Source organism: Pocillopora verrucosa, chromosome 13, assembly GCF_036669915.1.
Source record: "Pocillopora verrucosa isolate sample1 chromosome 13, ASM3666991v2, whole genome shotgun sequence".
In the NCBI taxonomy this organism is placed as follows: domain Eukaryota; kingdom Metazoa; phylum Cnidaria; class Anthozoa; order Scleractinia; family Pocilloporidae; genus Pocillopora; species Pocillopora verrucosa.
The window spans coordinates 7,385,507-7,393,619 of NC_089324.1; the positions used below are offsets into that span (position 1 = coordinate 7,385,507).

Consider the following 8,113-nt stretch of genomic DNA (forward strand, 5'->3'; position numbering starts at 1 on the left):
ACGCAGGCAATGAAAGAAGCAGAGATGATTGGAGGACTTCTTGGCATTTTTAAGGCCCTTTGATAGGAGATTCCGCAACAAACACATTCTGTACTCCCAAGCGATAAGTTCAAGTGAAGCCTGATAACACATTGCTGCCCATGGTGATGCCGAAAGAGGGGAAATTGCTCTTTCGCCTATGCAACCCTACCCTACTCCACCTTTCCCTCGACGAAGAAGATTATCTTTTGACGATGGCGCGATATTTCAAACACTCAGTTGCGAGCTAAACTAGTGGTGCTTAGTTTGTTGTCACAGTTGCTCGTGGACAGATTAGAACCGAGGAGTTATTGGACTTGCTCGAGCGTTTCTTAGGATCGTGAGCTCGTTTCAGTGGGTTAGCGGCCAACGATGGGTCCCTGGATGACAGTAGCCACAGAGAAGTTCATGACTTGTTTCTACAAACATTTTTTTCCGCGAGTTGAAAAAAGCGCCCAGTGAAATCTCTCCACAAGGCCAGGAAAGTGGTGAGAAATAACGGCTTTGATAAAGTTTCTCAATGGGCGCCATTTAATGATCATGGGCGACAACGTGACATTTTTGAGTTTGGAAATTGGCCTGTGTGCCTAGCGCACCTTAAGAGCCAAGACTTTGATAAAACCTCTGTAGCAGAATGAATGAGACTTAGTAAAGCTTTGGAACTATTTAATTACTAGCCTGTACGAAAGAGGACACCCATCTGCGAAGGGGACCACTCGGATCGATACACAGAGGAGGGCAACTTCTGTAATATGCTCATCAGACATCTAAGTTTAATAATCCGAAATAAGATCAGCAATATAGTGTTATAATTCTTATAAGAGTCCCGTAAACTAAACAAACTTCCAACTTTTTTTAAGTCATCAGTCAGTGAATGAGCCAACCAAAAGTGGATAATTTTAGTTTTCGAACGACGATTAGTTCGTCAAGGAAAGAAAAATTTAATCCTTTTCCAAAGTTGATTGAGTTTGTCAAGTTTCAAGAGACTTTTGAAACAAATGTGTGACGTTTTGGAAAAGAAGTTTTTCTTTTTTGGAAATTTTCTTGCAAAGCTTTTGATAAGAAATATTGTGGTTTTGTAACAATTTGCTAAAATAAAGACATTAAAAAAAAGAAAAAGAGATACACTTGATATAGTAATGCAAACCCTTGTATTCTCATATGGATACCCCAGTAGTAACTTTATCAATTTAACCCCAAAGGAGAGACAAGCATCTAATTTCTCCTTTAAAGTGTCATGTTTTTTTCCATGAATTTAGGCATTAACCGTTATGAGAATAATGGAAATGATCAACACCTTGCGTATAGGAGCTCTTGACTTTATTAAGCAAAATCTCCTTATCAGCACCTTGGGAACAATGTATAGAAAACATTATGGAGAATAAGCATACTGATCATAGGATGTAAAAAAGGGTAATTGATACCCTGCTATGCGTAGATAACGGTGGTATCCTCACACAGGACCTCTTATTGCTTATAGATACTTTTGTATCCTCATTATTCTTCACTTTCCCTCTCTGGCCGCTACTATTTCACTCTGTTTTATCCAACTGAACGTCTCTCGAAAAAGGTTACTTTATTATAAAAGGACAATTTATGTAGATGGTATTATTTGAGATCAATATCAGTAGCGGGAACAGACCCTTATATAAAAAACTAACAAACCCAAGAAAGAAAGGTACAATTTTAACAAAACACACCCTTATATAAACTCGGCATTGTACATAGCGACTATTCAAGAGGTACAATTACAAAACCCCTGGATGTAAGATACGAATCTAAGACCCTGGATGTAACGAAAGCCATTCACGATCGATGTCCACATCTGTGCGCAGACCCCTAGATGTAAGAAGAAGCAGAGAAGCGTCTGGTAGAGTGCACCGGACTACAAAAAGTCCTTCAGATGCGCGAGTTTGAATTACTCTTAACATGTCCGAAATGTAAAGGGTTCTGGATGTAATTTTGCAAGGGACAGAACAACTGAGAGATTGGACTTTTAAGATTGCCAACAGATCATGGGTGGCAATTAAACACAAAAAGCTCCTTAAGTCAAAAACGAGAGGGAGGCCAAATTACCCGAACCTCTGCCAGGCTCTCGGGTTAATTGGAAATGAGCAAAAGAACGAAAATGGCGGGTTCATGCAGCCGTTTCCCTTAAACAAACACAAACAGTCGTTCATCGCTCGCCCGCCAGTGAGTTAGAGCCTGAAACAAGCTAAAATAACTCACACCTGATTAATCACTCAAAGGCAAAATAACATGTTCATCAAAATCTATTGATGAGTTACTAGTATAAACATAAATGTACAAAAGATTCGGCCCCGGCGATCACTAAACAGCAACATTATTGGATTTCTTTTATTTGACAAACAGCAAATCATAACGCCTAACGCTTATTTCTGCCACAGACGTGTAAAGGCTTCACTAATTCCATTTTTATCATGAATGGCCTCCACCGATTTTCTTCCGGTCAAAGAAACCATCGAAGTGCTTCGCCTTCTTTGAGGATCATAAATCCTCCAGGGAGTGATCTCCCTATAGGCCATCAGATTATCTGTTCATCAGTAATATGACAGCGAAGCTGTGGAAGGAGGAAACCAATCTTTATTTATTTCATTACTTTTCGCGGACGTTTAACAGCGGTGCCATTATGTGTTACGAGGCAATCCGGTGACCTAGTATTTTGTTTAGGGTATTGCGATTATCTGGTTTCCAAGACACAACATAACCAAGTTTCCTCCTAAACAGGTTTTATGAGACCATGGGTTCAGCGTTTTTATGATCTCTTTTAGTTCGGGTTTTGTGGTCTTTTTTTTCGGTTTTTCTTATTTCAAAGGCTTGGATATCCGGTTTCAACTGAAACATTCCGAAACCTTAGGTTGTTAGAGATTTTATCACGCGGTTTTCAAAGACAATTCCATGGCTCGTTCTTCAGGCGCTTTAATCTGATTTTCAAGTTTTCACTCTATCTTGAATGCGGATCGCCCCCCCCCGAAAAAATACGTATTTTTCAGCGATCTAACAATGTCACAGGAATACATTTCATTGTAGTGCCTACGCGCGGATGGTTACACGGTTTTTACACAGGAGATTATTCCGTTTCACTCAGCACTCTGTGAAATTTGGAAGGAAAAACTATCTATGAACCTGTTTTCACTTTCCGGATCTTCATCCAAATCCACATATTTTCCCAATCGTAAAATTTTAATTCAACAAACATTTTACCTTGCTAGCAAGTGAAATGGGGATCCACCTACCTGTGGGATGTCTTAGCAGCTGCCTCTAACCAATATTTGTTAAGTTGTGGATCCTCCGTTAAGTGTCCTTTGGAATTAAAGGAACATCCTTTAATAAGAGACCATAACGAGACTAGAGATGTACATATTGATATATTGGAAAATTACTAGACAGTCAAGGGGCCCAGCCCTCACTAAAGTTTGTGTTTTAAGTAGAGAAAAAGAAAGAAAGAAAAATTTACATTTATTCATTCTCTGTGAATAGAAATTTTCACAAGAGGTAGGATTATTTTTCACATAATTTAAGCTAAAAAATTAACTACATTGTACTTCGGCATGTTCTGTTTCAGGGCACTTTTAAGAACAATTTTTTACTTTGTTGATAATTTTAGCCCAACCTGATGAAATTGACACTCTCATCACTCCTCATCAAACAAGACGCACCACAAGTGCTGTCAGGGGTCTTGGTGGCTCTGTACAACAGCCTAAACAAATCAAAGAAAGTGGTTAAAAAGAACACTGCAAGATAAAAACAACCATGCACAGATCAACACATTTCATATTTTTAATTGAAATTTAAAGGCTACCTGGAAAAATTTTGCCACTGGTCAAATGTAAATGTGGCCCACATACATCTTCCTCCCCAAGGAGGAAGGTACAGCTAGTTGGACCTGCTGTAAGGGTCCTTCAATATCTGAAAACAATTTTTCAACCTGGTCAATCAGGGACCTTTACAAATGAGAACAACCTCTAATCATGATCTATGGTGACATTCAGTTATTACTATGAAGGGATAATTTAACAGATAGTTAGTGAAAATTAGTAGAGATGAAGGTTAGAGATAAACAGCCATTAACAGAAAATTATTAAATGCATACAACAGCTTGGAAGCCACTCACAGTCACAAGTGACACAGTAGCTATGAAATCCTGACTGAACACCCTAAATCTGTTTTCATTTAATTGTTGCTAGCCTGGACAAACTTGGTATCTACTAGCTTCTACTTTTCATAGAATGCAAAAAAGTGCTGAATGAGAGATCAAATTACATCTGGTGACATTTGTTTTAACCAAGCGTATAATACAAAAAAAAATGTAACAAACTGTCACTCACCAAATAGACTTCCAGCATCTCTCTATGTCACGCTTTTTGGCCAACTCACTTCTCCTCCTAGCAAGATTGAAAAAACAGATTAACAACCAAGGTGATAATTGTAATAACCCTACATATTTTAATAATCTAGGATTAAATAATATAAGTTGCAAAAACATTTGCCATAAACAACGTAATTGAAATAGCCATATAGGAATGTATAAACTAGCAGTCTTACAAACAGCTTGTAGCACTCACAGTTCACAAGCTGTGAACCAGTATTTAATGTGTATTTATACTACTATTTTGAGGGGTTTCATGGATTTTGTAGCTTGTAGCCTTTTTTTCAGTTTTCTTGGAATATAACTTTTCAATTTTAGTGATAAACTCTGTTGCTGAATTGGTCTGAATAACAGATTTTCTGGGATCCCAGGAGACCAATAAAATAGGCAGTTGCTCAGATTCTACCTTGCCAAACAGGACCCTTCAATGTTGTTATTGAAAGTCCCAAAACTTTAAGTGACGTAAATAAGAGACAGTACTGTATATTGTGTCAACAGAGGGAAATATTTTCCATTAGGTAAATTTGTATCCATACCAGACTGGATGTTCTCTCACTTATTTCCCGGGTTTGTGCCTTTGGTTGAGATTATATCTGTAAAAGGGTATCATTAAGTCAAAGCACGATTTCTAACTTCAGTTGCACATTAGATTCTTGGAACTTCCAAACCTTTCTAAACCACAACAGCCCGGGTTCGCCCAAAGCTAAAGAAAGGACAAAACCCGGTCTTCACAATGTCCCCCAGTACCGGTGGGCCTGCACCCCACAACAGCCTTATCAACTAAGGCCCCCCACCCCGTCTCCCTCAACGCAAACCCACGCTGAACCATGGAGCATACCCCATGCCCCCAACAAAGCAGGGAGACTATGTTTACAGGTGCAACTCCAGGATGTGCATTAAAAAATCAGGTTCTTGCAAAAAACAATTCACTCTTCAACAAAGTTTCCTTTATTTGAAGTGGAATGGTCAAAAACAATAAAATTCAACTACGTTTGAATGCTGCTTAAAGAGATACTTTCACAATTTTGGGCTTATGAACTTAAGACTTATCTGTTTTTTGCCATATAACTGTTCATACCTTTCAATACATCCATGATAAAAATTAATGTCTGGGCTGCAACAGAACAAAAAAACTGTCAGTTGTCAATTGCTCAGTTACTAGAGACATAGATCACATGCAAATTACTCAGTAATATTTGGAATCATTCATATTTAAAAGTAAGTATTTTTGGCATTGAATTTCTCATTAATTGCAAGAAATATATACCTTTTGAGGAAATTTATCACTTATGCGGAAACGCAAGACAAGGTACACTTGTAAGTATTTCTTGCACCTATTCATGCACAGACAAAATGTTTAAAGTAATGCACCAGTCTGATTGTTAAAACTGTAATATGATTGCGAAGCCATCAATCATAACAGAAATGCCTAGAATGCAAGCGTAAAGCTGTAAGCTCCCATGTAAACACCTTTTTACTTCTAAATAAATGCTACACAGTGTACAATGTAAAAAAAAAGACACTTGCCCACTTTTCATACCAGGCAGTTGGTTATGAGATCTAACAGACACTATTTGCAGATCTTGGGAATTGCTTTTGTGGCTGAGACCCACACCCTGTCCTGCAGACATCAATATAGACAACAGCATAATGCATTTAATAATCATAATTACAAATAATAATAAAAATACAAATTTTATAATTCTCTAAACAGATGGCCCATTTCACAACATGGTTTTCAACAGGGGGCCATAAAAATGAAATAAAATAACATGAATGAAAATAAAGTACAATACATATGACTTAATGGTAAATTGAAAACCTACTTTTTTATCTTAGTCTATCATAAAATGGTTTGGCACCAAACTGTAATAGCTGAAGTAGCTGCATGCATTTGTTAACATAATCTCTCGAAGAATTTGTACTACATTTTGTAAGTACAGTACATGCAGTTACAAGTCTGTGGATCAGTCTTGACAGTTTTTAACAATACCCATATATAAGTATGAGAGGGTTTGGAAAAAACCACAAAAAAATTCATTGTGTTGCACTTGCGTTTTATTGTTGATGTTTTACATGTAACTCCAAAATTTTGGAATCTAAAAACTCTGTCATAATTGGTATAATATTTCTGATTGCATGAGAGACCAAGGTAGGATTTCTCCTCACAGTATCAATAAGATGGCAAGTGATCAGAGTAAAGATGAATATAACTTAAGGGATAACTAGTTGATCAAATACCAAATTCTCTGAACTAACCTCATAAGAATTATACAGCAGACAGTAGGGAGATCTTGGGGTTGAGAAGGTTAATTGATAAGATTTTGAGGCTAGGTCACAAGAGAGGAGTTTGAGTAAATCAATACTATCAAACCTTGATTATCCAGATTATTTGATTATCTGTACTTGATTCTCTGGTCTTAAAGAAATAGTCCCTCTTGAGATCTGTGACAATGTTTTCCCATCAAACAAAGCTGAATTACTGAAACAATTTGATGACAATGACAGCATGAGATAGCACTTTAGGTGGTAAAAACAGTTTTGTAAATACTTTTGGCAAATATTAACAGTGAAGTACATTCATTAAAGAATGTACTTTTATTTCTTCTGTGGTATAAATCAAGTCATTATGATACATATAGGCTCATTAATATGTTCACAAATGTTTCCTCACCTCCACGATTCCTTCCCATTGATACGAAATACGTAAACCAGGTTTTGCTAATTTTGTCATGCACTGAGCGAGAAGCACAGAGTCGTCCGCTGAATAAAGGCATTCTGCAGCGAGAATGAGATTGAAATAGACCATCTTTTGTGAAATCTTCTGTGCTTTTCCCCCAACAATATTCCACAACCTTAATTCTACTCCGACCAACTCCAGTCACATTTGCTGCCATGTTGTCTTTAAGAGTTTTTACACAACATTTCTGATCAGTTAGAACGGTCATTTTCGCACCTAACAAACACAGATAATTCCCACTAAACTGCAGCCAGCTCCAAGCTCTAAAACTCGACATTCCTGCAAATAATGTAAAGGAAATAGATCTCGATTATCGAACATCTTAGCGAGTGCAATACTTCCATCCCAAACAGTTGTTCCAAGAGCTGTGTAGCTCTGTCGAAGTTTTATGAGAGAAATGCTATTGTAGAGTCCGTTGTCCCCTTCTCCTGATCGATCAGCGTCAGAACCCCTGTCAACTTCAAGTTCAAATGGATTTTCAAACCTTTGTTTTTCAGGTTTGTACTCTTGTCGAAGCCACATGATTAATGGGAATGACTAAGATTTTGGATGGCCAAGGAAGACCAGTACTGCATCCCTGATGCAAAATATGCCAGGCGCGACTTTGTACCCAAGCCTCCAAGTTAACCAGTCTCCCTCAGTCTGTTTCGACGATACGAGAAGTCGTAAAAACAACTTTTAATTTGCAGCAGAGGTATTTGCAAAAAAAAAAACCAGTACTTTTGGAACAGTGCAAAGCAACGGTGCCAGAACACCCCCGTCACACTAAGCCATCAAATCTGAAATTAGTTCAATTTTAATCGGGGCCGTTTCACGGAGTAATCATCTAGGTCGTTGTGGTGAGACCTAGTGAGTCTCGTTTCTCGTTAGCGAGACGTTTTCTTATTTTGATTCGTTAGAGAAATTTAATTCCTCCCACCGGGCTGCTTTTTTATATCAAAAATCTCAGCTCCACTTCACGATCA

The 8,113-nt window shown here is 37.8% G+C and overlaps 1 long non-coding RNA gene and 1 pseudogene across 1 annotated transcript; both read right to left on the reverse strand.

The window, feature by feature from the left end:
* Positions 1-4,983: 4,983 nt before the first annotated feature.
* On the reverse strand, positions 4,984-6,356 carry LOC136277770 (uncharacterized). Its single transcript, XR_010716044.1, has 3 exons — positions 5,936-6,356; positions 5,487-5,522; positions 4,984-5,001 (listed from the first exon to the last, which is right to left on the reverse strand). It is a non-coding gene; the product is annotated as an uncharacterized lncRNA (long non-coding RNA).
* Positions 6,357-6,391: 35 nt separating this feature from the next.
* LOC136277769 (protein N-lysine methyltransferase METTL21A-like) lies at positions 6,392-7,705 on the reverse strand (annotated as a pseudogene).
* Between the last annotated feature and the right edge of the window lie 408 nt (positions 7,706-8,113).